The sequence below is a fragment of the Lagenorhynchus albirostris genome, chromosome 20 (genome assembly GCF_949774975.1).
Source record: "Lagenorhynchus albirostris chromosome 20, mLagAlb1.1, whole genome shotgun sequence".
In the NCBI taxonomy this organism is placed as follows: domain Eukaryota; kingdom Metazoa; phylum Chordata; class Mammalia; order Artiodactyla; family Delphinidae; genus Lagenorhynchus; species Lagenorhynchus albirostris.
The window spans coordinates 9,856,113-9,869,029 of record NC_083114.1 but is presented as its reverse complement, the minus strand read 5'-3'; the positions used below and the strand labels follow the sequence as shown (position 1 = coordinate 9,869,029).

The 12,917-nt window shown below is 43.6% G+C and overlaps 1 long non-coding RNA gene across 1 annotated transcript; it reads left to right on the top strand.

Moving 5' to 3' along the window:
* Positions 1-5,964: 5,964 nt before the first annotated feature.
* On the top strand, positions 5,965-11,507 carry LOC132511812 (uncharacterized). The gene is made up of 2 exons (XR_009537754.1): positions 5,965-6,078; positions 11,312-11,507. It is a non-coding gene; the product is annotated as an uncharacterized LOC132511812 (long non-coding RNA).
* The last annotated feature ends 1,410 nt before the right edge of the window (positions 11,508-12,917 follow it).

The following is a 12,917-nucleotide window of genomic DNA, read 5'->3' as shown; positions in this document are numbered from 1 at the left end:
ATTCCTTAAACTGATTGGTATTGGAATTGTTACTTGCAACATAATGGGCTTAAAGATTGTATTTTCTATTTTTTCTTTTCTTTTTTTAAAAGTAGAATTACTTACAAAGATATTTTTTTTAATTTCAGGTAGACTTTTAAAAATTAAACTTTTTGTTTTGAGATAATTATTGATTCACATGCAGTTGTAAGAAATAAGACAGAGATTCCGTGTACTCGTTACCCAATTTTCCCTAATGGTAATATCTTGCAAAACTGTAGTACAGGGACTTCCCTGGTGGTCCAGTGGCTAATACTCTGTGCTCCCAAGGCAGGGGGCCCCGGTTCGATCCCCCTTCAGGGAACTAGATCCCACATGCCGCAACTAAAGATCCTGCATGCCGCGACTAAGACCCGGCACAGCCAAATAAATAAATATTTTTTAAAAACTGTAGTACATACAATATCACAACCATGATACTGACATTGTTCTATCAGAACATTTCCGTCACCATAAGCCTTCCTCGTGTTGCTCTTTGATAGCCTTACCCTCTTCCTTTCTACCTCCCCACCCCTCCTTACCCCCTGACAACTACTAATCTGTTCTTCATTGCTATAATCTTGTCGTTTCAAGAATGTTATATAAATGGGATCATACAGTATATAACCTTTTGGAACTTTTTCTTTCCACGCAGCATAATTCTCTGGAGATTCGTACAGGCTGTTGTGTGCGTCAGGAGTCCATTTCTTTTTATTTCTGAGTAGTCTTCCCTAGTATGTATGTTCTGCAGTTTATCTGTTTACCAATGGAAGGACGTGTGGACCGATTCCAGCTATTGGCTTATTACAAATAGATCTGCTATAAACATTAATGTGCAGATTTGGGTGTGAACATAAGTCTTCATTTCCCTGGGAAAAATTGCTCAGGAATGCAATTTCTGGGTCATGTGGTAGTTGCATGTTTATTTGGGGGGGCTTTATCTTTGGGTTATTCTTTGACTTTATCCTGTTTGGGGTTTGCTCAGCTTCTTACATGTGTAAGTTTATGTTTCTTGCCAAATTTGGGTAGTTTTCAGCTATTATTTCTTTGAGAACTGTTTCAGCCTCATCCTCTTTCTCCTCTGTTTCAGCCTCATCCTCTTTCTCCTCTGTTTCTGGGGCTCTGTTGACACAATAGTAGATCTTTTGTTATAGTCCCACAGCTCCCATGGGAGACTATGTTTTTTTAGTCTTGTTTCTCTCTGTTATTCAGAATGGGTGATTTCTATTATTCAATCTTTCAGCTCACTGATTCTTTTCTCTGTCCCCTCCATTCTATTGTTGAGCCTGTTCCCTGACCTTTTGTTTCAGTTATTATATTTTTCAGCTCTAAAATTTCCATTTGGTTCTTCTCTAGATCTTCTATTTCTTTGCTGAAGCTTTCTATTTTTTCATTTGTTTCAAGCATATACATAATTTCTTGTTAAAGCATTTTATCGTGGCTGCTTTAAAGTATTTTTCAGATAGTCCTAACATCTCTGTCCTTTGTGTGGTGGCAGTTACGGATTGGCTTTTTTCATTCAGTTTGAGCTTTTCCCAGTTTTTGGTATGATGACTAAATTTTTTTTAAAATAAATTTTTATTTATTTATTTTTGGCTGCGTTGGGTCTTCGTTGCTGCATGCAGGCCTTCTCTAGTTGCAGCGAGTGGGGACCACTCTTTGTTGCAGTGCGCGGGCTTCTCATTGCGGTGGCTTCTCTTGTTGCGGAGCACGGGCTCTAGGTACTCGGGCTTCAGTAGCTGTGGCTCACGGGCTCTAGAGCGCAGGCTCGGTAGTTGTGGCACATGGGCTTAGTTGCTCCGCGGCATGTGGGATCTTCCCGGACCAGGGCTCAAACCCGTGTCCTCTGCATTGGCAGGCGGACTCCTAACCACTGCGCCACCAGGGAAGCCCCATGATGACTAAGTTTTAATGAAACATGGACATCTTAAAGTTATTTTATGAGACGCTGGATCTTATTTAACCCTTCTGTTTCAGCTGGCTTTTTCTGCCGCTGCTCTGGCAGGGAAAAGGGTGTTGCTGCCTTTTTACTTTTACTGCCAGGTGGAGGCAGAAGTTCAAGTTTCCCATTCAGCCTCTGTTGACATCTCATGGATGAGGGTGGGAGTTCTAGTTCCCCATGTGGTCTCCACTGCCCCTTGGGTGAGAATGGCCTCAGTACTGCAGAAATGAGTGAAAGTTTTCTCTCCAGGAGGACTCCTCGAACACCACCCCAGCAGGGATGCCTTGTTACTGCCAGTCTGGATGAAGTCCAGGCTCCCACATAGTCTCCATGGACCCTGGGTGTGAGAGGCCACATTACCAGCGGGCTGGGGTGAAAGTCCCCTCACCCTCCTTGGCCTTCTTAGAAACCACCCTGGCAGAGATGTTGGGGTGCCTCATGGCAAGCCTGGGGAGGGTGGAAATCTATGCTCATCACTTGGTCTTTGCTGGTCTGGGTGTGGGTGGGGCCGAAGTTTTTCTGTAATATTTGGCTGGAATCGAGTGGTTATTTTCGAAGTTTTCTGTCTTATTAGGCTGCCCCTTTCCTGCCCCTTTGGCTAGAGAGAGCAGGCTTTTGTTGGGGCTGTGTCTGTGGTGATTCCAGGTTGCTGATTTCTTTACCTCCAAGTCTGGGACATTCGAGGCAAAAAGAAAACCCAGGGAACTCACCATCTTCGTGCTATTCCGTGGATCCTGAGGTCCCTAGCCTTTCTGCCTTCCTCTCTCCATCTTTGTCTCTTGATGTTTGCTTTATATATAATGTCTAGTTGTTACTCAGCAGGTGGAATAGGAAAAAGTAAATCTATTCCATCATCCCAGGAACAGAAAGCTCTCAGGTGGATTTGGCTAACTTTTTATTGCAAACTTCTAAGTTTATTGCAGTTGACAATAAACATCACATGTAAATTGTGATGGTTAATTTTATGTATCAACTTGGCTGGGACTCACCATTTGTTAACATTTTGTCTCGTTCGCTTTATCACTTTTTCTCTCTTACGTGTTTTTTGTTTTTGTTTTGTTTTGTTTTGTTTTTGCGGTACGCGGGCCTCTCACTGTTGTGGCCTCTCCCATTGCGGAGCACAGGCTCCAGACGTGCAGGCTCAGCGGCCATGGCTCACGGGCCCAGCCGCTCCGCGGCATGTGGGATCTTCCCGGACCAGGGCACTAACCCGTGTCCTCTGCATCGGCAGGCGGACTCTCAACCACTGCACCACCAGGGAAGCCCATCTTATGTGTTTTTTCCTGAACCATTTGAGAGTAAGTTGGAGACATCATGTCCTTTACCACTAATATTTTAACATATTTCCTAAAAACAAGGACATTTTCTTACATAACTGCAGTATAGTTATTAATTTCAAGAAATTTAATATTGATACAATACTAGTATCCAATACATAGTTCATTTTCCCATCTTGCCAATTGTCTGAAATACGTCCTTTATAGCTTTTTTCCCCAGTCCAGGATCCAATCCAGGACCATATCTCTTAGTTTCCTTTAGTTCCTTAACCTGTTTTTATTTTTCATGACTTTGGCATTTTTGAAAACTGTCATCCAGTACTTACACAGAATATCCCTCAGTTACGTAGAGTTTCCCTCAATTTATCTGATGTTTCTCACGATTGGATTTGGGTTGTTTTTCTGGCAGGAATATTACAAGAGTGGTGTGTCTTTCTCATTGAATTATTTCAGGAGATATGTTATATCAATTTGACCCATTACTGGTGATGTTAAAACCTTGAGAGCTTGGTGAAGGGGAATCCACCCAGTCTCCATTATCAAGATACTATTTTTCCTTTTGTAACTAAGAAGCACTTTTGTGGGGAGGTACTTTGACAGCATGTAAATATTGGGTTCCTAATCAAACTTTAGCCAGGATCACCCATTGCACGAATCAATTATGGCTGTGAAGGTTGAAAAATGTGAAGGTTGTGAAGGTTGAATGATTCAACTTCATTCCTTTTCCTTGTAACCAAAAGAACCCAACTAAAACAAAAATTAGAATCAGAAGTGTGGTTTCGGGACTTCCCTGGTGGTCCAGTGGGTAAGACTCTGCACTCTCAATGCACGGGGCCTGGTTCGATCCCTGGTTGGGGAACTAGATCCCGCGTGCATGCTGCAAGTTAAGAGTTTGCATGTTACAACTAAGGAGTCCACATGCTGCAACTAAGAAGTCCACATGCCGCAACGAAGATCCCGTGTGCTGCAACTAAGACCTGGCTCAGCCGAAAGAAAGGAAGGAAGGAAGGAGGGAGGGAGGGAGGAAGAAAGGAAGAAAGAAGTGGGGTTTCATGGAACTGAACCTGAGTTTCAGCAGGTGGAATGGAATATTTCTATCCAGTGTTTGTATGGTAAAGCCACTAGCTGGGCCAGCCCCTGGGGCCTCTCGGACTCTAAGCGTGAGTGCTCCGTCAGGGGGGCTATGATGGTTTGGTGGCTCTAGCTCTGGATCATTTCTGGGAGGGATGAGTAATTGTTCTTTGAGCTCCCTAGACTGGATTGTTACTGCATGTAAGTTCCCTACAACCCTGCCAAAGCTATGATGATACTTTGTTTTAATGTCTGTCTACCCCTCTAGACGGCAAGCTTTGGGACAGCAGGCACTCAGAAACATGGCCCGTGCTCTAGGGGGTAGAAACTGCTGCATGGATTGAAGGGAATGACCACATCAAATAAGACACCGCCTTGGCTTGTCTCTCTGTGTCTCATACCTCACTTTTATTTGCTTCCTCTAGTGTCTTTTTATTATAGTCTTAACAACGATCCTGCCAAAATACTACCTGCACATTTTGCTGAAAAGAGGCCGTTTTTGGAGAATGTACTGGCCCTGCTCTGTCACTCAACAATGCCAGTCCAGCCACATTTCTGCAGGGATCATGTTCACTGTTGTGTATTTTGTTCACTGTTGTAGCTCCAGTGCCTGGCATAGTGTTTAATAAATATTTATCGAATAGTGAATGAATGTAAGCAGAGGAGGCAGAAAACAGTGGGTAGGGTCTGTGATGTCCTTTGTTGAACAGAAACTCTCTTCTTATTTATTTATTTAAAAAATTTATTTTATTGAAGTATAGTTGATATAGGATGTTGTGTTAATTTCTGTACAGCAAAGTAATTCAGTTTTGTATCTATATATATGCATTCTTTTTCATATTTTTTTCAATTATGGTTTATCACGGGATATTGAATATAGTTCCCTGTGCTATACAGTAGGACCTCTTTTATTTATTGATTTATTTATTTATTTATTTATTTATTTGGCTGTGTCGGGTCTTAGTTGCATCATGCAGGATCTTTTGTTGCGGCCAGTGGGCTCTTTGTTGCGGCGTGTGGACTTCTCTCTAGTTGTGGCGCCTGGGCTCCAGATTGCACGGGCTCAGTAGTTGCGGCACATGGGCTTAGTTGTCCCGAGGCATGCGGGATCTTAGTTCTTCCACCAGGGATCGAACCTGTGTCCCCTGCAGTAGAAGGCGGATTCTTAACAACTGGACCTCCAGGAAAATCCCCAGTAGGACCTTGTTGTTCATCCATTCTCTATGCAACAGTTTGCGTCTGCTAATCCCAAACTCCCAATCCATCCATTCCCCCGACCACCTGCAACCACAAGTCTGTTCTCTATGTCTGTGTGTCTGAACAGAAATTATTTTTTTTTTTGGAGCAGGGAAAGGTTTATTGCAGGACCATGCAAGGAGATGAGTGGCTCAGGCCCAAAGAAACTCCAGGCTCCTGAACAGAGATTCTCAATTTTAATGTATTCAAATCCATCCATGTTTCCCTTTATGGTTTGTGGGTTTGGTATTTTGTTTAAGAAGATTCCACCTCAAGGTCACAAAGATACTCTCCTACATTTTCTTCTGTTAGCTTTGTAGTTTTACCGTATGTTTTAAAGTCCTTAATCTCTCTGGAGTTTACTTTTGTATATGGTATGAGGTAGGGATACAGCTTTTTTTTTTTCTTTTTTCCTCCGTAGCATGAGGTGGCTACGTACCCTATCCGCTAACCTACCTTGATCCCACTGACATCATCCGACCTTTATCCTATATCAAGCTTCCATAGGCACATGGGCTGTTTCTTCACTCTCTGGTCAGTTTCCTCCTCTTGTCAGTTACTGAGCAACACCAACTGTGTGTGTGTGTGTTTGCTGTTGTTTGTTTGCTATGGCTTTCATGATATGTTTTACTCTTTGGCAGGGTGATTCACTCATCTTTTCTCTTCTTTTTCAAAACCAATGTGGCTATTCATGTACCTCTATACTGTCATATACATTTTGGAATAAGTTTGTCAAGTTCCTGAAAATATAACATATATTATTTTAGGGAGAATTAACATCTTTATAATATTGAGTTGACCCATCCAAACAAATAGTTGATCTATTTATACCGAAACTTCATGTCCTTTAACAGTTTCAATTTTTTTCCAAAAACGCTTTATGTAAATGTAAAGGACATTCTTAATTAAGTTCTGAATACTTTATATATCTTATTACTGTTATGAATGATATTTTGTTTTCTATAATTCCTAGTTGATTAAAATTGTAATGGATAGCTATTAGTATTAAATTTTTCCTGTAGCCATCAAAATCCCTGACTCTCCTATTGGTTCGAATAGTTTGCTTATTGTTTCTGATAGATTTTCTACATAGGTGATCATATCATCACAGGTGACAACAGGTTTACCTTTACCTTTCCTGTCTCTATACTGCTTATTTCTTTTTCTTATCTTAGCACATGGGTCAGGACCCCCAATGTTGCAGTAGTGGCAATCCCATCTTATACCCAGGTTTACAGGGAGGGAATCATTAAATATGTTAATTATAGGGTTGTTTTGTTTTGTTTGGCCATGCCACAAGGCATGTGGGGGGTCTTAGTTCCCCAACCAAGGATTGAACCCATGCCCCCTGCATTGGAAGCATGGAATTTTAACAACTGGACCACCAGGGAAGTCCCCTATAGGTTTGGTTTTTAAATTAATTAATCAGTTTATTTTTGGCTGCGTTGGGTCTTTATTGCTGTGCACGGACTTCCTCTAGTTGCGGAGAGCAGGGGCTGCTCTTCGTTGTGGTGCATGGGCTTCTCATTGCGGTGGCTTCTCTTGTTGTGGAGCACAGGCACTAGGCGTGTGGGCTTCAGTAGTTGCAGCATGCAGGCTCTGTACTTGTGGCTTGCAGGCTCTAGAGTGCAGGCTCAGTAGTTGTGGTGCACGGGCTTAGTTGCTCTGCGGCATATGGGATCTTCCCAGACCAGGGCTCAAACCCGTGTCCCCTGCATTGGCAGGCAGATTATTTTTTTTTAAGTTTATTTATTTTATTCATTTATCTCTGGCTGCATTGGGTCCTGGCCACTGCACGCGGGCTCCCTCCAGTTGCGACGAGCGGGGGCTACTCTTTGCTGTGGTGCGCAGGCCTCTCATTGTGGTGGCCTCTCCTGTTGCGGAGCACGGCCTCCAGGCGCTCGGGCTTCAGTAGTTACGGCACATGGGCTTCAGTAGTTGTGGCCTGTGGGTTGTAGAGCGCAAACTCGGCAGTTGTGGCGCACAGGCTCAGTTGTTTCGCAGCATGTGGGATCTTCCCGGACCAGGGCTCGAACCCGTGTCTCCTGCATTGGCAGGCAGACTCTCAACCACTGCGCCACCAGGGAAGCCCAGCAGGCAGATTCTTAACCACTGCGCCACCAGGGAAGTCCCCCTACACGTTTTTAATATATGGTCTTTCAACGTAGATAAGTTGTTTCTATTCCTAGTTTTCTGAAGTTTTAAAGATTAAAATTAGGCTTCCCTGGTGCCGCAGTGGTTGGGAGTCCGCCTGCCGATGCAGGGGACATGGGTTCTTGCCCCGGTCCGGGAAGATCCCACATGCTGCGGCGCAGCTGGGCCCACGAGCCATGGCCGCTGAGCCTGCGCATCCGGAGCCTGTGCTCCGCAACGGGAGAGGCCACAACAGTGAGAGGCCCGCGTACAGAAAAAAAAAAAAAAAAAAAAAAATTAGGCATTGCACTCTGAGCTTTTCCTATTTCAAATTATGCAATCATGTGCTCTTTCTCCTTTATTCCACTAATGTAATTAATAATAGTGGTAGATTTTCTGATGATAAACCATTTGAATCGGTAGAAATGGTCTCAGCTGCATGTAACAGAATACCAGTAATTGTATCTTAAAACCTAAGGGCAGTAACTTCTTCTAATTTTTTTTAAAATTTTATTTCTTTATTTTGGCCGCTCATTGTGGCTTGAGGGTTGCCAACCAGGGATTGAACCCAGGCCCTTGGCAGTGAAAGTGCGGAGTCCTAACCACTGGACTGCCAGGGAATTCCCAAAGGGCAGTAACGTCTTAACAAGCAGTCTGGAGATGGACCATCTCAGGTTGGTCCAGCAGCTTGATGGTGTCATCCAGTAGAAGGGGTCCATCGCTCTATTTTGCCATCCTCAGCACACTGGCTTTTTGTCCTCATGCTAGTCACCTCATGAGTGCAAGCTGGCTACCACATTCAAAGGCATAAATCTGGTGGTGAAAGGGAAAGAGCAGGAAAAGAAGCACAAAACTGCCTAACCATAAGTGACTCTCCTTTCACCAGAAAGGTTAAAGTTTCACAGACTCCTGCTCCCCCCGCTGACTTGTCCTGGTGTCATTAGTCAGAAACGGATCATGGTGCTCTGACTGCAAGAGAGGTTTGCATTCTGAGTGTCTGGCAGGGGAGCAGGGAATGGCTGTGACTAATGGTGACTCAGCCCTGGGGTCTGGGGCACACATGCTATTCCCAGCAAGATGGGGTTCTGTCAGGGAGGAAGAATGTGGGGTGGCACATCATCCTGGCATTCCCAGGGCAAACTTGACTTAATCAGTTTGGATAATCTCTTTTCCAATAAACTTTGGATTTGGTTGGCCCGTATTTTATATAGGATTTTCACATTTAATGTTCCTAAGTGAGTGAAGCCTATATTTTTATTTTCTTGTCTGTCCCTAGCTGGAGTAAAAATTTCATAAAACTCGTTGGCTTGCCTCCTTTTTCTATTTTCCGGAACAAATTATATAAAATACAGATGATCTGTTCCTTGAAAGTTTGGTAGAACTCATCCATAAAGCTACCTGGGTGTGGGTTCGCTGGGAGAAGAGATCTCTCACCATTTCATCACTAGCTATTCTTTATCACTTCTTCGTTCTGCTTCAGTTTACTGATATTTCCCCCGTTTGGGGGTATATACAGTCAGCCCTCTGTATCCACAGGTTCTGTGTCCATGTATACAGAGGGCTGACTGTATTTAAAATGGCCTTTTAGAATTATAATACCGAGGTCTATGCTCTAGTAGTAGTCCTCTGTTGTGCATTTAAACAATGTCTTACTTTAATTTTTTAAACTAATAACCTTTTTAATTTTTTTTTTTTTTGGCTACACCACGTGGCTTGTGGGATCTTAGTTCCCCAGGCCCTTGGTGGTGAAGGCGCAGAGTCCTAAACACTGGACCGCTAGGGAATTCCCTAATAACCTTTTAAAATTGAGAAATAATTTATATATGCAGAGAAATACACAGATCTGAGGTGTACAGTTTCATGAGTTTTGACAAATGTGTCCATCCGTGTAATCACCACCCCATCAAGATAGACGACATTTTCGGGCTTCCCTGGTGGCGCAGTGGTTGGGAGTCCGCCTGCTGATGCAGGGGACACGGGTTCATGCCCCGGTCCGCGAAGATCCCACATGCCGCGGAGCGGCTGCGCCCGTGAGCCATGGCCGCTGAGCCTGCGCGTCCGGAGCCTGTTGCTCCGCAACGGGAGAGGCCACAGCAGTGAGAGGCCCGCATACCGCAGAAAAAAAGAAGACAACATTTTCATCTATTCCCTTGTGCCCCTTCCTATTGGTCCTCGCAGCCAAGCAACACTTGATCTGGTTTGTGTGCAAATCTTTGGCAGACATAAGCTTTTCTCTCTCTCAGATAAAGTCCTAGGAATGGAATTCCTGGCTCAGGTAGGAAATACATGCTTTTATAAATTTATTTATTTTGGGCAGCTTTGGGTCTTGTTGCTGCGCACAGGCTTTCTCTAGTTGCCGCGAGTTGAGGCTACTCTTTGTTGTGGTGCACAGGCTTCTCATTGCAGTGGCTTCTCTTGCGTGGAGCACCGGCTCTAGGCACGTGGGCTCAGCAGTTGTGGCGCACGGGCTTAGTTGCTCCGCGGCACGTGGGATCTTCCCCGACCAAGGCTCGAACCCATGTCTCCTGCATTGGCAGGAGGATTCTTAACCACTTCCCACCAGGGAAGTCCTGCCACTACTTTTAATATTAATAGTATAAATACTAAGAGTGTTAATAGTGAGAGTTTAGGAGTATGAACCACTGGATCTAACACACTTCATTTATAATTGCCTTTTGCACCCTCTTGGCTTGAGGAGTCCCATTTCATCAGGCTGTCAGGAACTGGGAGTTCTTAGTTGTTTTTCTCTGACTTTGAATCATTTTCTCCTGGGCCTTCAAAATTGGCGGAATCCCGGTGGCACATCTACGCATCTACGGTGGCATCACCTCTGAAGCCAGGCCTGCGAGGTGTAGAAACTTCCCTTGAAGGTGCTCTCTGTTCCTGGCTGATACTGAGACTTTCCTTCCTGATTCATTTTCTTGTCTTCTGTCCTGAAGTGAAAAGTTGATTGGAGGGACTTCCCTGGTCATGCAGTGGTTAGGAATCCGCCTGCCAATGCAGGGGACACGGGTTCGAGCCCTGGTCTGGGAAGATCCCACATGCCGCGGAGCAACTAAGCCCGTGTGCCACAACTACCGAGCCTGTGCTCTAGACCCCATGAGCCACAACTACTGAAGCCCGTGTGCCACAACTACTGAAGCCTGCATGCCTAGAGCCCATGCTCCACAACAAGAGAAGCCACCGCAATGAGAAGCCCGCTCACCGCAATGAAGAGTCTCTGGCTCAATGCAACTAGAGAAAGCCCGCGCACAGCAACGAAGACCCAATGCAGCCAAACATTAATTAATTAATTAATTAATTAATTTTTAAAAAGTTGATTGGAGATCTCATTTAACAAGGTGACAAGTATGAACTTTCTTTCCTGTACCAAGTCCCAAGGACTTTTTTCTTCTTTACCCAAGTCGGTACAGAGAGTGCTGCCCTGGGAGAGCAAACCCTTCACTGTGGGCCTCCGGGCGCCCTGGGTGCGCTCAGCGTCCCCAGCTTCTCAAGGGTCCCCCAAGGGGACAGCTGTGCTGCCTCCCTCCTCTTCCTCTCTTTCTCTTTCCCCTACCCCTTCATTTCCGCCCTCCCTTTTTGAAGGTATTTATTATGACTCTTTACCCTTTTCATCTCTTTCCAATGGAGCCAGCCACCCTTCCACTCTGGCTGCCAGTTCCCTCCGACACCAGGACCAACCACCTCCTCTCTCCCCGGGGGTTTCTCACAGTTTTATAGCAGAGCGTCTACATTTGAGGACAGAGCCAACAGCCCAAGTGAGTTCACCATCTTGTCAGCTTTTTAAGGGCTTCTATGAGCACTTTATTAATAAAGGAGATGTCACTGGTTGCAGGTATTTTCTCCCACTTTGTTATTTGCTTGCCTTTGATTTTTTTGACCCTACAGAAGCTTTCTGCATTTTTTTTTCTTTTTCCTTATGGCCTCTGATTTTGGGATCCAGGGAAGGGAAGAAAGACCTTCTCTCCAGGATGATGAATACATCAATCCTTGTTTCATTCTAGGACTTTCTTGGCTTCAATTTACATTCAAATATCTGATCCACCTGGTAGAAAAGATGAGGATCTGGTGGCTATTTTGATGATTGGTTCTCCAGTTGTCCCAAAGCATTTATTTGATTAACCTAGTTTTCAAAAAACAAAATTTTTTTTTTGCCACACCATGGCATGTGGGATCTTAGTTCCCCAACCAGGGATCAAACCTGCGCCCCCTGCAGTGGACGCATGGAGTCTTAACCACTAGGAAAATCCCCTAGTTTTCAACATTGGTGTAATATTTTATCTTCATTATAGTTCAGATTCTCATATACTAGAATAAATATTATTTTGTTCATTGATATGAATGAGCAGGGTTTTTTTTAATATATACATATAGATGGCCAAGATAACTGCTGAAAAAACCCTCAGTTTTCTTAATCAAGGCATGTAAATCAAAATAATGAGAGAGCAATGTTCACCTGTTGGTTTGGCAAAAAATTTTATGTTTGGTAATAGGCTATCCTGGGGAGGGTATGAGGAAACAGGTATCCTCATGTTGTGTCGGTGTGAATGTAAGTGTGTGCATGCTTTTTGGAGAACAACATGGGAAAAGGCATCAGTAGTTGCTTTTTTCTAATGCATGAACTCTTTGCTCTAGCAATTTCACTGCTAGAAATTTACCCTATGGATAAAGGTCTGCCAAAGATAAATGCATGCATATGGTTGCATAGTATGTGATTGCAAAACCCAAAATGGTTAGCTTCTTAAATGTCTATCCATTGGGAACTGCATAAATTATGTACGGTACATGCATGCAATAGAACACTGCGGCAGTTAAGGAGAATGGGGAAGACTTGTGTGTGATGATACAAGCCAATCTCTACAATACACTGAGTGAGAAAAAGCTACAAAATAGTAAACATACTCTGATGCTTCTTGTATATGTGAAATAAATAAGTAAACATGTATGTATGTATATATACATACATATATTCACACACATATGCTTGACTTTGGTCTTGGAGAATTTGATTTACAGGAAGCTATTAACCTTTGGGAAGAGGAAAGTTTTTGATTTTCACTGCTTCTTTCTGGACTCTTGCATTTTTCTAGCGTTGGCATGTATTGCTTTTTTATTGTCAGAGAGGTTTTTCCTGGGCATTTTTGTTTTCTTTTATACCTGTTTTGCTTTCTTTTTTTAATAAATTTTTAAAAATATTTATTTATTTATTTAATTGGCTGTGCTGGGTCTTAGTTGTGGCA